Source organism: Podarcis erhardii (genome assembly GCF_964252035.2).
Source record: "Podarcis erhardii genome assembly, chromosome: 17".
Lineage (NCBI taxonomy): Eukaryota > Metazoa > Chordata > Lepidosauria > Squamata > Lacertidae > Podarcis > Podarcis erhardii.
This window is the reverse complement of record NC_138515.1, coordinates 21,891,723-21,910,235: the sequence shown is the minus strand read 5'-3', so window position 1 is coordinate 21,910,235 and position 18,513 is coordinate 21,891,723. Positions and strand designations below refer to the sequence as shown.

The window sequence follows — 18,513 nt, the reverse complement described above, 5'->3', positions numbered from 1 at the left end:
GAATGCAATGTATCCTGAAATACCATTTAGCCATTTATTGAACTCAACTTTAGTGCTGACAAAGCTCTTTGCTCCAATGACTATGCAAGGAAGAGTCTCGAGGATTGAATTTCCGCCTAGGGTTTATTTTCCTGAGCCTCCACGGGACAGGAGGTGCATGAGCTGCAACTCTGGAGAGCTGTAATGAGTCTACAGGTAATTGTGCAAGATCCCATGGAGATTACTTATTACAACTGACAGTACAACTTACATTTCCTGCTGGCATAACTGCCACAAAGAGGATGCAGAGACAGCACAAAATTGAATTTTATACTGCTGAAGGGGGTTTTGTGTTGTTGTTGTTTTAATTGGATACTTTCTAGAGATTAATAGTGATGCACTCCACGGATTCAATTCATGGATATGATTTCCTGTTTTCAAGATATTAAAGAGGAATACCAAGAGGGTGAGTCTGTGGATTGGGGAGTAGAGATTCAGTAGGGGTACAACAAGTATATTTCTAGCCATGGAAGTCGTTGGGTGCATAGCCACATGCGCACAGTATAACTTAATTCATGGGCTAATTCTGAAGATAAATGAGAAGATCGATACATTAATTTCCATGCTCCAATGTGCCACAAAATTAATAATAATAAAATCCTATCCCAAACATTTTTATTCAAAATACCAGAATCTTGGATGTTTACATTATAATTCTTCTATGTATCAGTTCAAATCCCATCATCCAGACAATTGGCCATACTGGCAGGGACTTTATTATTTTATTGGATACCAGAATAAAGAAACAAGATCAAACAATATATGTATTATATTTTACATTTGTATTCCCCCCCCCCAAAGACTTCAAGTTGGGTTGTGTAAAAGGTAAAGCAGACCAATACACACAAACACAGGGTTACAGAATAAAATCCAGACATTTATAAATAGTCTCATTTACCAGGGCATGTGATATAAATAACAGTACTGTCGGCTCCCTAGGTTATCAGAATAAGCATCTCTTTTGACCAGTCCTTTTTTTTAAAAAAGGGGGGGAGTGCTGGTACTCACCATGAAGTTGTCACAGTAAGTGCTGCATTTTAAACATTGGGGCGGTACTATGTACCTATGAGTACCCCCAGAAAGCACTGTTCATGACCACTTGTTAAAATGAGTCTTCATAGGGTGACATCTCCGTAAATTGGGAAACCACTAGAGAAAAAGCCCCTCCGCTTGAATTATCACTAGATAATTCGGGAGATTTCAGACCATATTTGAAATCTGAATGAAATGATCAGGTTCTGAAACTGATCCTAAAACAGTTTAGGTCGTCCCCCCCCCCCCTTCCCTGGGTGTAAAATTGGCTGGTAAATTGATCTACAGTCAATCGGGGAAATGGTGAATTTCTTTTTATATGTATAGTTGCCATATGGATAATTAGTCCAGTTTTGCAGAATAATCACGAATTGGGGCACAGGAATAATTCACTTCCAAACTTGTAATGCTGTCAGCGTGTCCTGCAATAGATATGCAGATGCCCAGACTTTGTTTGGAGCTGATATCTCAGCAAATATCTTCGTACTCTTTAAACAGGAATATGGTTCTTTTTCTCTCCACCAGCCCCCACATGTTGTTATTATTATTATTATTATTTGAATTTATATACCACCCGATACCTGGAGAATAAAACCAAAATAGAAAACGACAAAATACATAATCAAAATAAAAACAACAACCCAATAACCCCCCCCCAAAAAACCCCACTTTTTTTTTTTTAAAGGGCATAGGATCCTCACAACATTTAAATTAAGACAATTAACAAAGCTGGACAAGAACCACTTGCTGGAAAGACCATGATCTCAGAAATTTTTGCAGCAATATTTATTTATTGGCAACCAAATTGGCCAGGTGCCTTTCTGATACAAAGACAAAAAAAGCCAGCTTTGAAGTAAGAGTGGGAGGGGGGAATTTGCCATGTAAGCAAATGGCAAGGGGTGGGGGAGAGAGAAGCCTTCCAAGCTTCAACAGAGAAGGTGCAAGGTATATAAATGCATGCCATATTCTTTAACATGTATCGTTGCAGTTCCCAATGGAGCTTGTATGAAATCCTGGCCCCATACAGGCACTTAGCCAAGATGCGCCAGCAGCATAATTCACACCCAATGATGCACGTGCAAGACTAGAAGGGGGAAGTGGAGCGCTGCCGGTGTGACCAATTGCTCAGATAATTGTGCAGAACTGTTGACAGGCATTCCATTAGCAGCAGATTGCCCCTATTTAACTGGCAGCTGTGGTACGGCCAAGGCTCCTGCTGCTTGCAAGGGCTTACTTTAAATACACAATGCCAATTACATAGGCCGAACTCTTCAGGTATTTTGACAGGTACCCTCGAGATTTCCACAATTAATTTTATTATGCACTTTCTGCCTAAAATGCCCTTGGAAGTAGGGAAAAGTTGTCTAGTATGTGTCTGGGAGGCTGTGTGTGTGTGTGTGTGTGTGTGTGTGTGTGTATAAGGAGTCTTTCAATGGGTGGGTGTGCAGAGGGAGACGAGGAGCTGGAGTTCATTTGGAGACATGAAGTGGCAAAGCACTGCAGAAAGAACTTGAGCTATTCATTAGCAGCATTTAAAATTACAAGAGATCCATGGGCAGAAGTGGAGTCAACCTGATAGTCCTGATATACTCTTGGAACAATTGGAGGAGGGTGGATTTGCATTTAGCACTTACAGCAGTAGCTTTAATTATGCCAAGTATCTCACAATCACAAGTGTACCACTGCTGTTCCAGGAGAAGGAGAGACGTCATCTTACAATCAGCCCAAGATAAAGTAAGAAATACCAGTGTATATACACACAACTCCCCTTCGACTCTGTTACAGGGACACAAAGTTGTTTGGTAGTTCTTAATCATTCTCTGATCCAACGTGCTTTTTCCTAAAACCTTACTGCTCCATGTAGCTCAAACAGCCCTTTGGTTAAATCCAATGGGCAATTGTCAGCAACCGTGCTATGGTTTCAGGATACAGCAGTGATCTGGACACTGAATTGGAGACTATGGTGTCATCAACAAAGGAACCCAGACCAGGTTCCAGGTTCTGCACCCTGATCAGGGAACCAATGCCCCCAAATCAGGTACCCTATTGAACTTGATGCTAAAGCTCCAGAGTTAGCACCATCACAGGTGACTTCTCCTGGTCCTGAGGAACTAAGTGACTCCCATTGTACCTTGCTGTGATGGCCTGGGATTCGGACTCAGTGGCTGAACCTGAGGAATCCCAGCCTGCACAGGAGTCCCCACCTCCAGAACCAGCTGAGCCGGGGCTGGGGCTTCAGCCTGAGGGGTCCTCACCTGTGCTGGATCCTCAGGTGCAGGCACCAGCTGAGTCTGCTCTGGCTCCTGAGGTGGTGGAGGACCCATTGCCTACAGGTGCTCCACTCCCAGTCCCGTCAGGGGAAGCTGAGGTTGCCTCTGGGTCCGGTAACCCTCCAGCCTCTCCTGAGCTGCAGAGGATCAGGGCAGAGAGGCGGAGAGAACTAAGTTCCCACAGGAAGAGTGCTTGCCTCCAGGCCAGGAGAGGCGAATCCCCTGTGTACTGGGGCCGCCCTATGCCTCAGGGCAGATAAAAGCCAGCCAGCCCAGTCCCAGGTTGCGGGAGCAACGTTGTTGGTAGCCTTTTCCTGCCTGCACCCTGTCCTGCTCTCCTGCCAGAGTTCCTGACCTCACCCAACTCCCTGCCTTGCACCCCGCTTCAGCTTTGACGGACAGCCTCCATACCGCCCCCTCAACCTCAGACTGGACTCGGACCTTGCTGCACAGTTAACCCTCGGGACCAGCACACTTGCCAAGTTCAGCAGCACAGGGAACACACCGGGTAGGAAGGACACAGGAGAAGTGCCTGTGTCAAAGAGGGAATACAGCCCAGAAGAGGTGAACTACAGTAGAGGCAGAGCCAGAAAGACTTCAGATCACTCCCAAACATGGTTGGAACAAGTCTTTTTTTAAAAAAAAATTTATTGATTTTGATTCATTGTATCACATCATACAATTAAAACAAACAAAGACAACATACAAAACACAGACACACAGAGAAAAAATGCATAGGGGAAAAAAAAAACCTGACATAAGACACCAACAAATTAACTTACATTGACTCACACAACACTAATTGACTTCCCTTCATCTTGGTTTCGGAATGTGTTGTAAAGTTTTTCTATCTGCAGTTTCTTTTCCTCAAAAAGCTCTTTGCGTCACAAGCGTTATATCATACCTACTGTGATTTTTAGATTTTTTACCTCTGTTTCCATGTATACCATAAATTTATTCCATTCGTTATTAAAGTTTATGTCTTTTTGGTTTTTTATTTTCTGTGTCATTTTTGCCAATTCTAAATACTCAAATAATTTGGATTGCCACTCTTTTATAGTTGGGATTTTTGATGTCTTCCAATTCTGCGCTATTAGAGTTCTGGCAGCCACTGTTGCATATTGAAAGAGTGTTTTGCGTGGACAGGCGGAGTCCCCAGATCCCGAGTGGTCCCCCCCGTCATGTGGAATAACGACTCTAGACAACGTGCTATGGGATTAAATTGGCCACAACTTTATTAAATTTCAAATGTGGGTAGACCTTGGCTCAGGCATTGGGCGTTCTCCCTCCCTAGTCCCCAGCCGGGGACCTAGGGAGCATCAGGGTTATCCAGTGTGTGTGGGGGGGATGGGCCAGCTCTGGAGAACATATGTTCAAGCAGAGATAGCCGCCCCCGTTACGCCGCCGCAGGGGAGAGCAATGACGACCTTTCGGCGTACGGCCAAAGCCTCCCTTCAAAAACCCCTTTAACGGGGAACCCTGGTATCGCCGCCGCAAAGAGGAAGATGGACTAAAGGATTCCGCCCAAGGCCTGATACCGCCAAAGTTGTGACGTTTTGCTACGGGAAAGGCGAAACCTGCCAATGCAGGGAAATTCCTTTCCGGCCCTTTAACAGCGACCTTATCGTAGCAGCGCCCGCATACCTGTGGAGACAGGTTAACCTGCAAAACCTATGAAGAAAAGTTAACCTGCAAAAGAAGACATTAACTGAGGGTGGGTAGGGTGGGAGAAGCTCTGGAGCCAAGTGAGGATTAACAATTAAGATCCACCCTCTATTGTGTGGGCAGGTAATCCCTCCCCCTACCTGGCCTGGTTTCCCTGGCAACGCTTCCCCCAGGTGGGATTGGACAACTCACTGGGGTAGGCGGGGACCTCCAGGTATCCCACATAAGGGAAGGCAAAGCCTATGCTGATGGGGCCACTCCAGATCCAGGGCTGCACGCGTCCACGCAAAAGGCGCCCCCCGTTTTAAGTGGGGAGCGGTCATTATCTTCCTTTTTGATTTCCTCTCCAATTATCCCCAGCAAAAAGGCCTCGGGTTTTTTTATGAAGGTATATTTAAAGATTTTTTTTAGTTCATTGTAAATAGATTCCCAGAATTTTCTGATTACCTCACACAACCACCACATATGATAAAAATCGCCCTTCTTGATCTTACATTTCCAGCATAATTTATCACTGTTTTGTATATTTTTTCCAATTTTACCGGCGTGATGTACCACCTGTACATCATTTTATATATATTTTCCCTGTTGTACATGCCGAGAATCTCATGCCTTTGTTCCATAATGCCTTCCATTTATCAAACTCTATGTTATGTCCAAGGTCCATTGCCCATCTCACCATTACCTCCTTTACTTCCTCATCCTTGGTGTCCCATTCAAGCAACTGGCCATACATTTTCGATAGGAGTTTTGTTTTACTTTCTAATATTTCAATCTGGAATCTAGATTTTTTCTCACTCATCCCATTCTTTTTATCTTCAGTCCATATAGAGTTAATCTGGTGAAATTGGATCCAACCTGTTAATTTGTTTTTTATTTCTTCATATGGCCTAATCTTCCAACCGGTCTCTGTTTTTACTAAGAAGTCTTCGTAGGTCCATCTTTCTCCTTCGATGTTTGTTTTTTTTATTGTCAGGATATCAATTGGCGATAACCACCAAGGGGTATTTTGTTCCAGTAATTTTTTGTTTCTTTCCCACACTTCTAGCAGTGGCCCTCTAAAAATGTGGTTAGAAAATCCTTTATGGACCTTTCCCTTATTACGCCATAGGTAAGCGTGCCAGCCAAATCTTATATTAAATCCCTCTAGGTCTAACAGGTCTTTATTTTTAATAACAATCCAATCCTTAACCCAACAAAGACACGAGGCTTCATAATACAACTTTAAATTTGGAACCGCGAATCCTCCCCTATCTCTTTGATCTGTAAGTAATTTAAATCTAATTCTTGGTCTTTTTCCTTGCCAGATAAATTTAGAGAGTATTTTCTGCCAGTCTTTGAATACTGAGGTTCCCCTAATTATCGGTATATTTTGGAATAGGAATAGCAATTTCGGTAATAAACTCATTTTGATTGCCACCATTCTCCCCGACCAAGAAAGTTTTATTCTGTTCCAAGTATCCAGGTCCTTCCTTATTTCTTTCCAGGTTGTTGTATAGTTATCTTCCATCAGATTTATATTCTTCATCATTAACCAGATTCCAAGGTATTTTACTTTTTTAGTTACTTTAATTCCAGTCTGAGTTTCAAGATGGTTTTTTACCTCTTCTTTCAGATTTTTAGTCATCATTTTAGTTTTTGTTCTATTTAATTTAAAGCCGGATAATTTTCCAAATTCTTCTAGCAAATCTAACACCTTACCGACACTCTCTTTTGGGTCCTCCAAAGACAACATAAGATCGTCGGCATATGCTTTCAATTTGTATTCTTTCACTCCAATTTTTATTCCGTGAATCTCTGATGTTTGAACAAGTCAGTCACTACGAGCTCTCCTTGGAACAGCAACAACTGACCTGCCGTGATGGGCAACACAACAGGATTAACTTCCCAGAAACCAAATAATCTTCTAGAACACATGGAGGGGGGCAGCATTAAATGAACTTATTATGCTAGGACAAGAATTAACACTAGCACAAACAGATTTCCTCCTCTCTCTTTCCCTACCCATCATCTCTGCACCATCCCCAGATCTGCTCTTGAGGCTTGGGGGGGGGGGGGGGGAATCAGAACAGATTTTGAGGCTGTGCAAGGCAAGGGGTTGGGCAAAGATCCTTATGCTTTTGAAATGTTCATCTTAGTGCTACAATGAATACCATGCACTTGCAAAAAGCAAGAGAAATAGTGTTGCCAAGCCAGTCCCCCCCAAACACATGGGGGGGGGGAGAAGCACTGCATAAGATTATTGCTTACATCTGAAGTCAAAATATTTTAAATGCCACCTTAGCAGTGACCAATCACCAGGAAGCCCAGTGTGATGCAAAGGGAATACCAGTGAACTGACAATGAATGAATCCTCTACAGCAGGCTTCCTCAACCTCGGCCCTCCAGATGTTTTGAGACTACAGTTCCCATCATCCTTGACCACTGGTCCTGCTAGCTAGGGATCATGGGAGTTGTAGGCCAAAAACATCTGGAGGGCTGAGGTCGAGGAAGCCTGCTCTACAGGACAACAACCTTTTCCATACTGGAATGGTATCCATCATAATTTTTTTTTTTTTGGGGGGGGGGAATGAATGAATTTGAGGACAGCTGAAAGGCAAGTGCCACTGTTGAAACACCCTTATAAACTGCAATTCAGTTCTGCCATATGTGAGATCATATATATTTATATATATGTATATATATAAAGCACACCTTGTTGAGAGTGGAACACACACACAAAAAATCTTTTCTGTTGTTGAGATATTCAAAAATAATTGCTGGATTTGTAGCTAGCTCATTTAATTAAAAAAGAAAAAGGCCCTTAATTAATATGAGCATGATTTGGATAGCTTAGTTCATTTGTCATCCTTTCCAGAAAGAATTTAATCATTTATGGAGTTAACAAGGAATAGTTAATAAAAGGATCCACTTATTTTTAAATAAATAAATAAAGTTCAGCTTCAGAATTTACCCTTATGCTGCCACTGAAAAATGAAAGCCTTGGGTGAAAACAGTTTTTTAAAATAATGGGGTTTAGTCTCATCCCTAAATTCCTTGTAAGACCAGATGTTTATCATGCATGTTTACATCAAGGAAAGTGTGTCCTACCTCAAGGAGGGCAAGTGTTGCGGTGAGACCTGGAGACTGACCTCCTGTGTTGTGGGTGGGTATATTGGACAGCCACAACACCCAATTGGTAGGTCCCTCATTGTTGGGTTTAATCTGGCCAATGGGGTACAGTCTAAACGGATCGTATATACCTATGCACGTGACCCAGAGCTTCCTCTTTCGGCTTGTGTATCGGAACACCCACCCACCCACCTCTCCCTATATTTAGGACATTTTGCGATTGACCTTCCTATGCCGTCATGTGTTGTCTGTTGTTGGGACAGGGGCACGGCAGGAATTTTCCCCACTTGACTGATTGGCTGTTGCCATTTGGGTTTCACCTGCCATGTAGCAATTTGTCAAAACTTGTAAGGTTGCGGATAGGCAATGGTTCAGATGATAGGGATGGGAGAACGCTCTCATCATCCCTATGTGAAGGGTATTCTGTTAAAGGAATCCAGGGACTCAACTGGTTCGGTCAGCCCCCCAGAGAGGGTTGTGCTCGTGCCTGAGTCCAGGAGAGCATCTGGGGAGTGGACATAGTCCGCTCCTGGGCTTTCCGCCTACCTCAGGTGTTCACCCTTGGCTGACCTATGATAGAGCTCTGGGTCAGCGCTACCTGCAAGGGTGCAGGGAGCTAGTCGAGCCAGAGCCTATGCAACCACTCACTTTCTGTAATCAATAAAGCTGTGGCCTAAATTCTGCCAAAAACCAAAACTAAAATTTGAGTCAAATGTGTGTTTATTTAGGGGGGAGGTCTCTGGATCTGAACACGCAACTACAAGTTCTGAAAACAAAAGTCACCATGTGCTCAAAAAGATAGTCTAACGAACAAACACAAAAGAACTGCAAGAATGTCTATGGATTTGCATCCAAGACAACTTTGTTCTCTGTTGTTTACATCATTTCACAAGCATGCAAATTATTGTTTGCCCATGTAAATGACTTCAGGTAAAATTGTTGAAAGGATTTCAGATTGCTTTGCACTTGGCTGCTACATCACGAGGAAGACATATGCCAGGGCAGTTACTAAAGCCTTTTTAGACATTTGCTATGCTTTTATCATTGATCCAAAGTTTTTGAGCAAGACACAGTCTGAAGTCTTTGTGAGCTTACCGTAAAGCAAAGTACTTTTCGTGTTCTTCATTCAAGCTTGGACATACACTGAGAGACCCACGAGAAGCAAAGTTCTGTATTTTGTAGTGTTTCCAGAAGGATCTCCTGTTAGAAAACAAAGAAGAAATCTTAAGAATTCATGGAGAGAGCACCATTTTCTTTATAACTTCTGTGTAACTCAAACCATACAAATAATAATCCAGCTTCTGGTATATCTCCCAGCTTCATGATCAGCTGAGTTAAAACAACACACTGTCCATTTGCACCACATTTGAGGTGGCCGGTTGCTACTAACTAGTATGAGGGAGAGGTCATGACAACTTTGTCAGTGTTGATGACTTTTGTCCTACTCAGTTGCTAAAAGTAAAAGAATGTGTCTTGCCAAATGCAAGGTGGTTCTTTTTACGAGATTCAGAAGCAACATAAACACGAGTGAGAAGATTAAATATTTTATTCTAAACAGCAAGCATTATATACATTACCAAGCAGGCACTTTGATCTGCCACAGAGAAGCCCTCAAGAAGTGGCGAAGTGAACCCCAGGTAGTCTCAAGTTGCACAAGCTTCTAGCCCTGAGTTCGTACATGAGCTTCTAAGCTATGCCTCAAAACCATCTGATTTATAGATTATTGATAGCTAGCCTGTATGGCTTGCCTAACTGCCTATGTGCAGATTATTCATTAGCTAGCTCCCTCTTCCCAGTGCCGGAGCAAGCCAATTGGGTGCCTGGGGTGGCGTGTGTGCCTTGTGTCCGGGGGGTAGCCAGCCGGGGCAGGATGCTCTGCGAGGCCTCTAAGGAGTCTGCTTGCCTCACCCCACTCAGACGCTCTACAGCTGAGGGGGAGGCGGTGGGCTAACCGTGTGGGGCAGCATGGAGCCTGCAGGCACCGAAGCCACCATGTCACTCCTGGGAGAGATGCGTGGCTCGGGTGCACTGCAGGCCCCGTGGTGAGTGCCGTCCTGTCATTTTGTCACCCCACTCATTGGTGACACCCGGGGCAGCTCGCCCCCACCACACCCCCTTCCTCCGCCCCTGCCTCTTCCAATACCACACATTCCTCCAAGCAATGTCTAACATCAAAGAAGGTCAAAAGGTACCCTGCATTATCACTTCTTCCTTCTACCAGATTATGCATTAAAGGCATCAAAGAATAGAACAAGAGATAGAGGAAAGTAAACAGAGGCAGGAAGAGATGACCAAATTAGATCACTTATCTTCTCAAAATACAATTGTCTTCTGGATAAATTGCCCCTACAGATTGTCATTGCTGGGATTTCCACGTGTCTTCTTTTCCCCGGACACATCCTCTTTTTCAGGTGTTAAAATCTGGGACAAATTGAAATTATTTGCTCTGAATGGCACATTGATTGAAAACTGCTTTTGAAAACTCTGGCTATACTTTCTGGATGATACATATAGACATAACTGGTGGTTGAAGACTTGCTTTCCTCTTCACTTCTCCTGCCCCACTCAGCAATATGTCACAACTTCTACAGCCTACATGTAGTAGGGGTATTTAAAACGAGAGTCGTCATAGCATCCTCTTTTTTGCTCTTCAAAATATGGCAACCATAGTCATTGCTGCACTGTCTTCCAATGCAGTCGGTAAGCCATAAGGGGGCAGGGTGGGGGCAGGGGAAAGTAATCGCAGTGAGATGTTCAGATTTGAAATCTGTATGTTTCAACACAAAATTAAGTTAGGGTAAGATTTTAGTTTGGTTTTCAAAAAGAGAACCATTTTAAAAGGAGGACAAAACTCCAACTCTGCTGCAGCAGAAATGAAAAGCAAAGAGGGCTCAGGTATGAAAGGGTGGAAAGTAGGGCACAGGAAGCAGTTGCTGAGTCGTGCTCATGTGCTGACAGCAACATCTAAACCTGCAACCAACACTTCCCTCCCCATAAGCCTTAGCCAATCTTACCAGACAGCAAAATTTAGCAAGAATTCTTAAAACACCAAAACACTCCTGACAAAAGGTTAGCAGTCAACTCACTACAATGACTATCTGCATCCCTGTGTCACATCTGATGTTTGTGTGTCCACTTTCAGTTCTGTATCTTTCCTGTTACCAGTTGATTCTCCCTCTCGTCTCTCCCTAGCATATTCAGAAGCTGAATTTCACACCTTACCCCTCTCCCCAGATCAATAATTAGAACCATGCACCTGAATGCATTTGCACCAACTCTAATCAACAGTTACTCTTTAAGAATCTTTCTTTTTCTAACTTGTCAGGTGGGAGGGGGAACCTGAAATCAAGAAACTGTGCTGAACTATATTAGCCGGCCATCAGCTTCCCTATTTCAGCAACCTAAGGCTTTTGTATCTGACAGCACAGTTCCTCATTAAGCATCTCTCTCTCTCTTCAATATATGCAAATATGATGAGATTCTCACTCTTGCATAAGCCAATTAATTTACAGGATGAATAATAAGTATGGCAATCAGAAGAGCACACTTAACACTGGTCGTCTTTGAGATGGGACTGTGCAGGTGCCCTTTCCCCCTTCAATTAATAGCTGATGGTCACTTTGCCAACTGTGCTACTGCTGGAGTCATAGAATCATAGAACGGTAGAGTTGGAAGGGACTCAAAGGGTCATCTGGTCCAACCCCCTGCAGGAAATTGGAAAGACACAAGGTAGCTAAAATAATAATAGGATGCTACCCAAAGCTATATATATACACATCTTGTGTCAGCGGCCCAATCGCCCTCTCAATCCGGCCCGTGGACGGTCCAGGAATCAGCGTGTTTTTACATGAGTAGAATGTGTCCTTTTATTTAAAATGCATCTCTGGGTTATTTGTGGGGCATAGGAATTCGTTCATTCCCCCTCCGAAAAAAAATATATAGTCCGGCCCACCACCATGGCTGAAAAAGGTTGCTGACCCCTCTAGATACTGCACATCTTTGATTTTGTGATGCTGTTCTCAGATCAAACAAATACCAAAGTCTTTATTTAATGACAAAATGTGTTTAGAAATATGTGCTTGGTAATAAATAAACTGTATGAATTCTTACTTTGTGAAAAAAGGTCAAAACAGTATTTAATACTTTAATATCTTTATTCTGGCGCCAATATTTCTTCTTCTTTTTTACTACAGTGTAATTCAGAAAAAGGATGAAACAGACTTATGAACATGCAAGTCTGACACAGAGCAGAAACTGACTGAATAATTCATTCCTAACAGCAACCATAGCACAGCTTGATTAAAACCTGTACGGTTCTCTCTTAAGGATGTTCAGAACCCACTTCTGAAATTTCTCTGAGCTTCTCCAAACTCATAGCGCATTCCTCAAAACTCCAACCTAGGTTTGCCTGAGAAGGAATCTCAAGATTCACCAATTTAATTTTCATTTGTAAGAATTGTTAAACTGAGGATACAGAATGCAAAGCTGAAATGCATGGGCTTAGCCTAGATGTGGTTTGTCTAAGCCATTCCAGAAAGTATCCAGGTTAAATTTTGTGTGCATACCTCATCAAAAAGGTATTTTGTAGAACTGGCCTCACTATCACCCAACAAGAAATAAGATGTGCCCCCACAAAAGCCATGGCAGCTTCATATTGCGAGGAAGTGTTGGCAACAGCGAAGCAAATGCCTTTTAAAGAAACTTGTTCACCTTACTGGATTTGAGGAATCTGTGATAAGTGAACAAAGACTGCACATAGTACTGATGCTGACTACTAAAGCTAGTAGACAATGGAACCCTATAAGTACTCTCTGCCATGATCCACTGCTCTGTTGCCAGCATCAGAAAACTGGGCTACAGTAGGTCGCTGATGTAACCCAGTTAAGCACCTGTTACCCATTTACTTGTTTGCTAAGCACATCTTCAAAGTTTCTTCTCATGCATCTGTAATGTGTCAAATGCATTCTGACGCTATATGAAGTGCAATTCCCATAGAAGCCATGATCTGAGGTTCTCAGAAATTCAGATATTACAATGTTGGCATCTAATTAAATAGGTTAGACAGGCCCGCTGCTCTCCCTAAAGCACAAAACTCTTCAGACCCAGTTGCCTGAAAGCCAATTAGTAAAGACGTTGCTCGTTGTGTTCTGGGAACTAAGGCTATGATCTGAAAAGCAGTGATATAAATATTAATACTTTCACTTGCTGTTCTGACATCTCACTAGTCTGAAACAATAGGCCTGCCATCTTGCATGAGGGAACTTCTTTTAAGTCATAAGTTCAGATGACAGATTGGGTCCAGGTCATAAACTAAGTTGACAAGGAAAACCCATTAGTATTCTTGACTCTCAAAGATACCATAATGTTAAAAGAAATGAATACAAGTTATAGGTGAAGTGTGTTCACATTAGAATTTGAAACACAGTGGAATGGAGACGCAACCTCAAAAATATGTCATAGGTCTCATTCACATAACCATTATAAGCCCGATGAGCAGATGCATGTATCTCATATTGAGGTCAGACTGTTGGCCCATGTAGTCCAGTGCTGTCTATTCTGATCGGGAGTGCGTCTTCAAGGTATCACATATTTCCTAACTGATGAGTTCTTTTGAACTGCAGATGGTGGGATGGTGGGGATTAATCCTGCACCATCTATATCATGCAGGGAATAAGCTCTGTCATTGAGCTATGTGAAATACGGGGAGGTTATGTAGTTTTTTCAGTGGTTTGTACCACACACACACACACACACACACTTAAAAACTTAACCTAGATGAGTTCCAAGAAACACATTATTGTTAGAAATTCCTGCTCCATTAAAACCAAAGTGGGTTTGCAATCTATTTCTATCAAAGGACTGCAGCCTTGAAAGCCTTTGATATGTTCTAAGTCCTCCAATGCTGCTAATGAATCACAGGTTTGGGACTATGAAATCATTTTTATTTATTTTCTATCCACTTTTTGCCGGAGGTCTCTCAAACTCGACAAAGAGCTTTGCTTAGTGCCACCAACTAGCATCTGGTAAGAAAAGTCACAAGTTTCTTGTGATGATGCTATAAACTTTGTGGCAGCATTAGAACTTCCTTTGACTAGATTTCCTACCAAATTTCACCTCAAGAAATTATGAGGTGAATTTGGACATTAGGTGAAAGATTCAGAGAAATCTTCAAAGTGTTGGAGATTGGTATATATAGCAGTAGAATGCAGAGCCAGATAGTCTAGTATGACTTCTGATTGAGGTAAAAAAGAAACTTAGGATTTATAACTCCTTAGAAACAAAGCCATTCTGAGTACAAGCTTAGAATATGGTCAAGGAGCATTCATGAGGTAAACACTAACATTAACTCCTTGGAGGAGGAAGAAAGTAAAGCTGTCAACAAACAGCAATTTAAGAAAGAACCAGCAAAGGGAACAATAGGTTGCCTTTTTGTCTATTACCCACTCCCCACTGGTCCAGGTAAGGGAATACAAAGGTTATTGCTTTACTTCCAACACAAGGAAGGGAAATTAGCGTTAATAAGACTAACACAATTTCTTGGAAAGGATTCTGCAGGTAATAAAATAATCAGCTAGATGTCACAACCTGAAGTTAGGAGTAGCCAATCTCCAGATAGTGTGGATTACAAATCCCATCATACTTGAACATTGTCCATACTGGTTGGGGCTGATAGGAATTGTAGTTCACACCATGTTAAGCTACCCCTGCATTCATCATGTATTAACAGCCAAGGTTGGCCCAAAATTGAGACACAGTGATGCAACTGTCTCAGGTGGTGAAGCATGGGAGCTGCAAAACTGTGCCCCCAAACACCTCCTGCTCACTTCATTACAACTTGGTGTCTCCAAGTGCCCCACAATTTTATTATTATCTTAACTGTGTGGATGACCAGCCACCTGGTGGGGCAAAACTCTTCACCACTCCCTTCTTGCCTTACCTCACTCTGAGAAAGGGTCAACAAGGTCCTTCAGAGGATGGCAGCCAGCAGAGTGCCTGAGCTGCTATACCAGTCAGAAAGGCTGTTTTGAATGTATAATTGGTGTGGCGGTTTTGTGGCATTTTTAAAATTTGTTGATACTTCAAAGATATACAGAAATACATACTCATCAAAGTGTCTTTTTCTAATATAGAAAATATAGATTCTAATATAGCTAGATATATATATATTTAAGGTGACAGAAAACATTCAAAACTTTCTAGCCGCCACATTATATTGCAACAGGCCAGGCAGTCTCTTGGCCAACTCACCCATAAGGCCATAGTGGCTATCACAGAGCAAGGCAAGGCAGGGGGGAGGCAGCAGAAGCCCCTACTACTGCCACTAATGTGGCAGCAAAGATATAAAGGGCTTTGTAATGTTATAGGAGGGACGCAGGTGGTGCTGTGGTCTAAACCACTGAGCCTTGGGCTTGCTGATTGGAAGGTTGGCGGTTTGAATCCCAGTGACGAGGTGAGCCCCCATTGCTTGGTCCCAGCTCCTGCCAACCTAGCAGTTCGAAAGCACGTCAAAGTGCAAGTAGATAAATAGGTACCACTGTGGCAGGAAGGTAAACGGTGTTTCCGTGCACTGCTCTGGTTTCGCCAGAAGTGGCTTAGTCATGGCCACATGACCCAGAAAAACTGTCTGCGGACAAACGTCGGCTCCCTCGGCCAGTAAAGCAAGATGAGCGCCACAACCCCAGAGTCGTTCGCGACTGGACTTAACTGTCAGGGGTCCCTTTACCTTTACCTTTTTTAATGTTATGGGAATTCTAAGGTCTTAAATATAGAATAAATGTTGATACTTGCACAAGGTAAACACACATACGTAAATATATAAACTACATGTCTAAAATAGTACAGGAGAGCAATCTAAAAGCCATCTTGGCTCGCCTAAAGATTCCAAATATTTCCTCTGTCTCCTTAACCCCCCCCCCCCGCCTGAGAACAGGTAGGCAGGTAGCAATCAGGGGAAGTTCCTGAAGGGATTTCCTCTCCTATATCTATGAACCTCCTTTGTATGAATTGTCATTGTTTGCCCAGATGCTCTGCACTGAGGGATGTCTGATGGGCATCCTGATTGTCTTATCAAATGCTAATGTTTTGTGTAAACTATGTTTGGAACTATGTAAAACTTGCTAAATCCTCAGGAATAAAACACCTTGGCTTGCCTGAGCCACAGTAACCCCGCCTTGCGTGTGATGTAATTTCTGACTTTTTGTAGAGGAGATGCCCTTCTTCTTCATGCCAAAATGCAAACCCTTAAAAGAGATGTTTCTTCTTGGTTCTGGCTCTCTTGCCTCCTTGCAAGGAAGGGAGGGAACTCTATTGCAACAGAAAAATAAAGATCTGCCTTGCTTTCACTGCATCCTGCCCCCATTCATTCATCTCTGACCAATCATGGACTTAGGGGACTCAGTCCCTTGGGGAGTTGAGTAGCAAAAGCCAACCACCCCTATTTTTTCTATATCAGTAAAAAGAAGACAAGGATGAAGGGGGGCACGGAGAAGACAAAGATGGCACTGGGGCAGGAGTGGTGCTGGTGGCAATGATTAAGATGGGGGGTGGCGGTGGCGGCGGCACAACCAGTCACTTACGCCAGGCCTGCTGAAAGCTTTTAACAACTACCTGTTCCTCTGCTATTGAATAAAATGTTGCAACGGTGGTTCCTTATTGAGAAAATCTCAACAAAAAGACTTTCTCAAGGAAAGAGGAAGCTATTGATTTACCAGGCCCTTTCCTATTTACCCATACCAAGGGATCTGGAACGGGGACAGAAAAGCTTTCTCCACAAAGAAGCTAGTTCAAAATTGGGACTGCCGTGCTTCTTTGTGCTGCAGTGGCCACCATCCACTCCCATTTTGTCTCATCACCCTATATTCACTTTGACAGTAATTTCCGTCAATAAGGAGAGCTTTTCAACGTGCCCGTAGAGTATTACTTCAGCATGGTGACATCCTGTAATAGGAGGAAGCTTTTAGTGTGGGCTTCAAAGAAATCTACCACTCCCACTGCCGGCAACAATTGGCCAATTTACAGAAATTGGCCCATAGGAAGGAAAAGAATGAAAGAGATATGGGAGACTTGAAAAAAAGAAATGGGAGAGAAAGGGTAGGATAGTCCTTCATCATTCATTTCTGAAGTATTTCCAGAGAAGGATACTTCCCAAATCTTCTGAAGCTTATTTTTTTTATATAAAAAGAAGAAGAAGGGACACAATTCTTAAAGGTAGAACTCAAGGAATTACATCTTTTGTGCATACTGTTAGTTAATGTCTTCACTGTAGGTCATACCAAAAGCAATACCTTCATTCTCAACATAATTAATGTTCAAGCATTTGCTCTGCCAAACATTTCCTAAAGCAATAACCACATATGACTCCAGTTTGTTTGGGAATAGGGTAAAATGGTCTTTCTAAAGCTGAATGAAATGTTTTATGCCGGGGGTGGAGGGAGATTCTCTTTCTTAGGGTTACAATCAACCATTTTATTAAAAGCTTCTTCTTTTTAAGGACATGACATCTGTTTAATTCCCCTGGTGGCTGGAATACTTAAGATGATTTTCCAGAGGTTGCAGTTCTAACATCTACAAACTATAGAGAATTAATCAATGACCACAACCCTTTGTCAATATGTTATAGCTCATAATGTTCCCTTGCTTATAGACTCAAATGCTCCTTTAGATCAACAACAACAACATTGATTTACCCAAAAATGATCCATAGATGGTATTTAACTCCAAGCAGATTGGCTAAGATGTATAAGGTGGAATCAAGACATGTTGGAAATGTAAAGAAGTAGAAGGAACCATTTTCCATATGTGGTGGGTATGCAAAAAAGTTAAAGTATTTTGGGAAATGATATATAATGTGATTAAAAAAATGTTTCAAACAACCCCCCCCCCCAAAAAAAAGAGAGACATTTATACTAGGAATTGAACAGAGTTTCCCAGGAGTCAGAGAAAAACATTTATGTATGCAACAACAGCGGCTCAGATTCTGCTACCCCAACAATGGAAAGTAAGAGAGGTTCCGAGTAAGGGAGATTGGCAATTTAAGATGATAGAATATGCAGAATTAGCAAGTAAAATAAGAGAAGAACAGGTAATTAAAGATGAGTGGAAATTTTTGTTGAGTACATTGAAAATAATTCTGTACAGTTAAAAATGCTGGCAGTATTAAAGTAATTCAAGAGCATAACATAGTTTGAACTGATGTAAGATAGGGAAATTAAATTGCTTGGATATATTAAAATATGCAGGAATGGTGGATAAGTTAAATCAACCTTGGAAGGGGAGGGAGGGAGGGAGGGAAGTTAGTGAATGTATGGTAGAATAAAAGGTGCTTAATTTCAAATGTAAAATTAAAAAAATTATTAATTTTTTTTTTTACAAAATGTATTTCTTTTTCTGAATGTCG

The 18,513-nt window shown here is 42.2% G+C and overlaps 1 long non-coding RNA gene across 1 annotated transcript in view; it reads right to left on the bottom strand.

Moving 5' to 3' along the window:
• LOC309332551 overlaps window positions 1–18,513 on the bottom strand; it is a 385,008-nt gene that overhangs the window by 256,754 nt on the left and 109,741 nt on the right. The window contains exon 2 of the long non-coding RNA XR_014152167.1: window positions 9,213–9,317. This is a non-coding gene — a long non-coding RNA (uncharacterized lncRNA). The remainder of the gene's footprint in view (window positions 1–9,212; window positions 9,318–18,513) is intronic.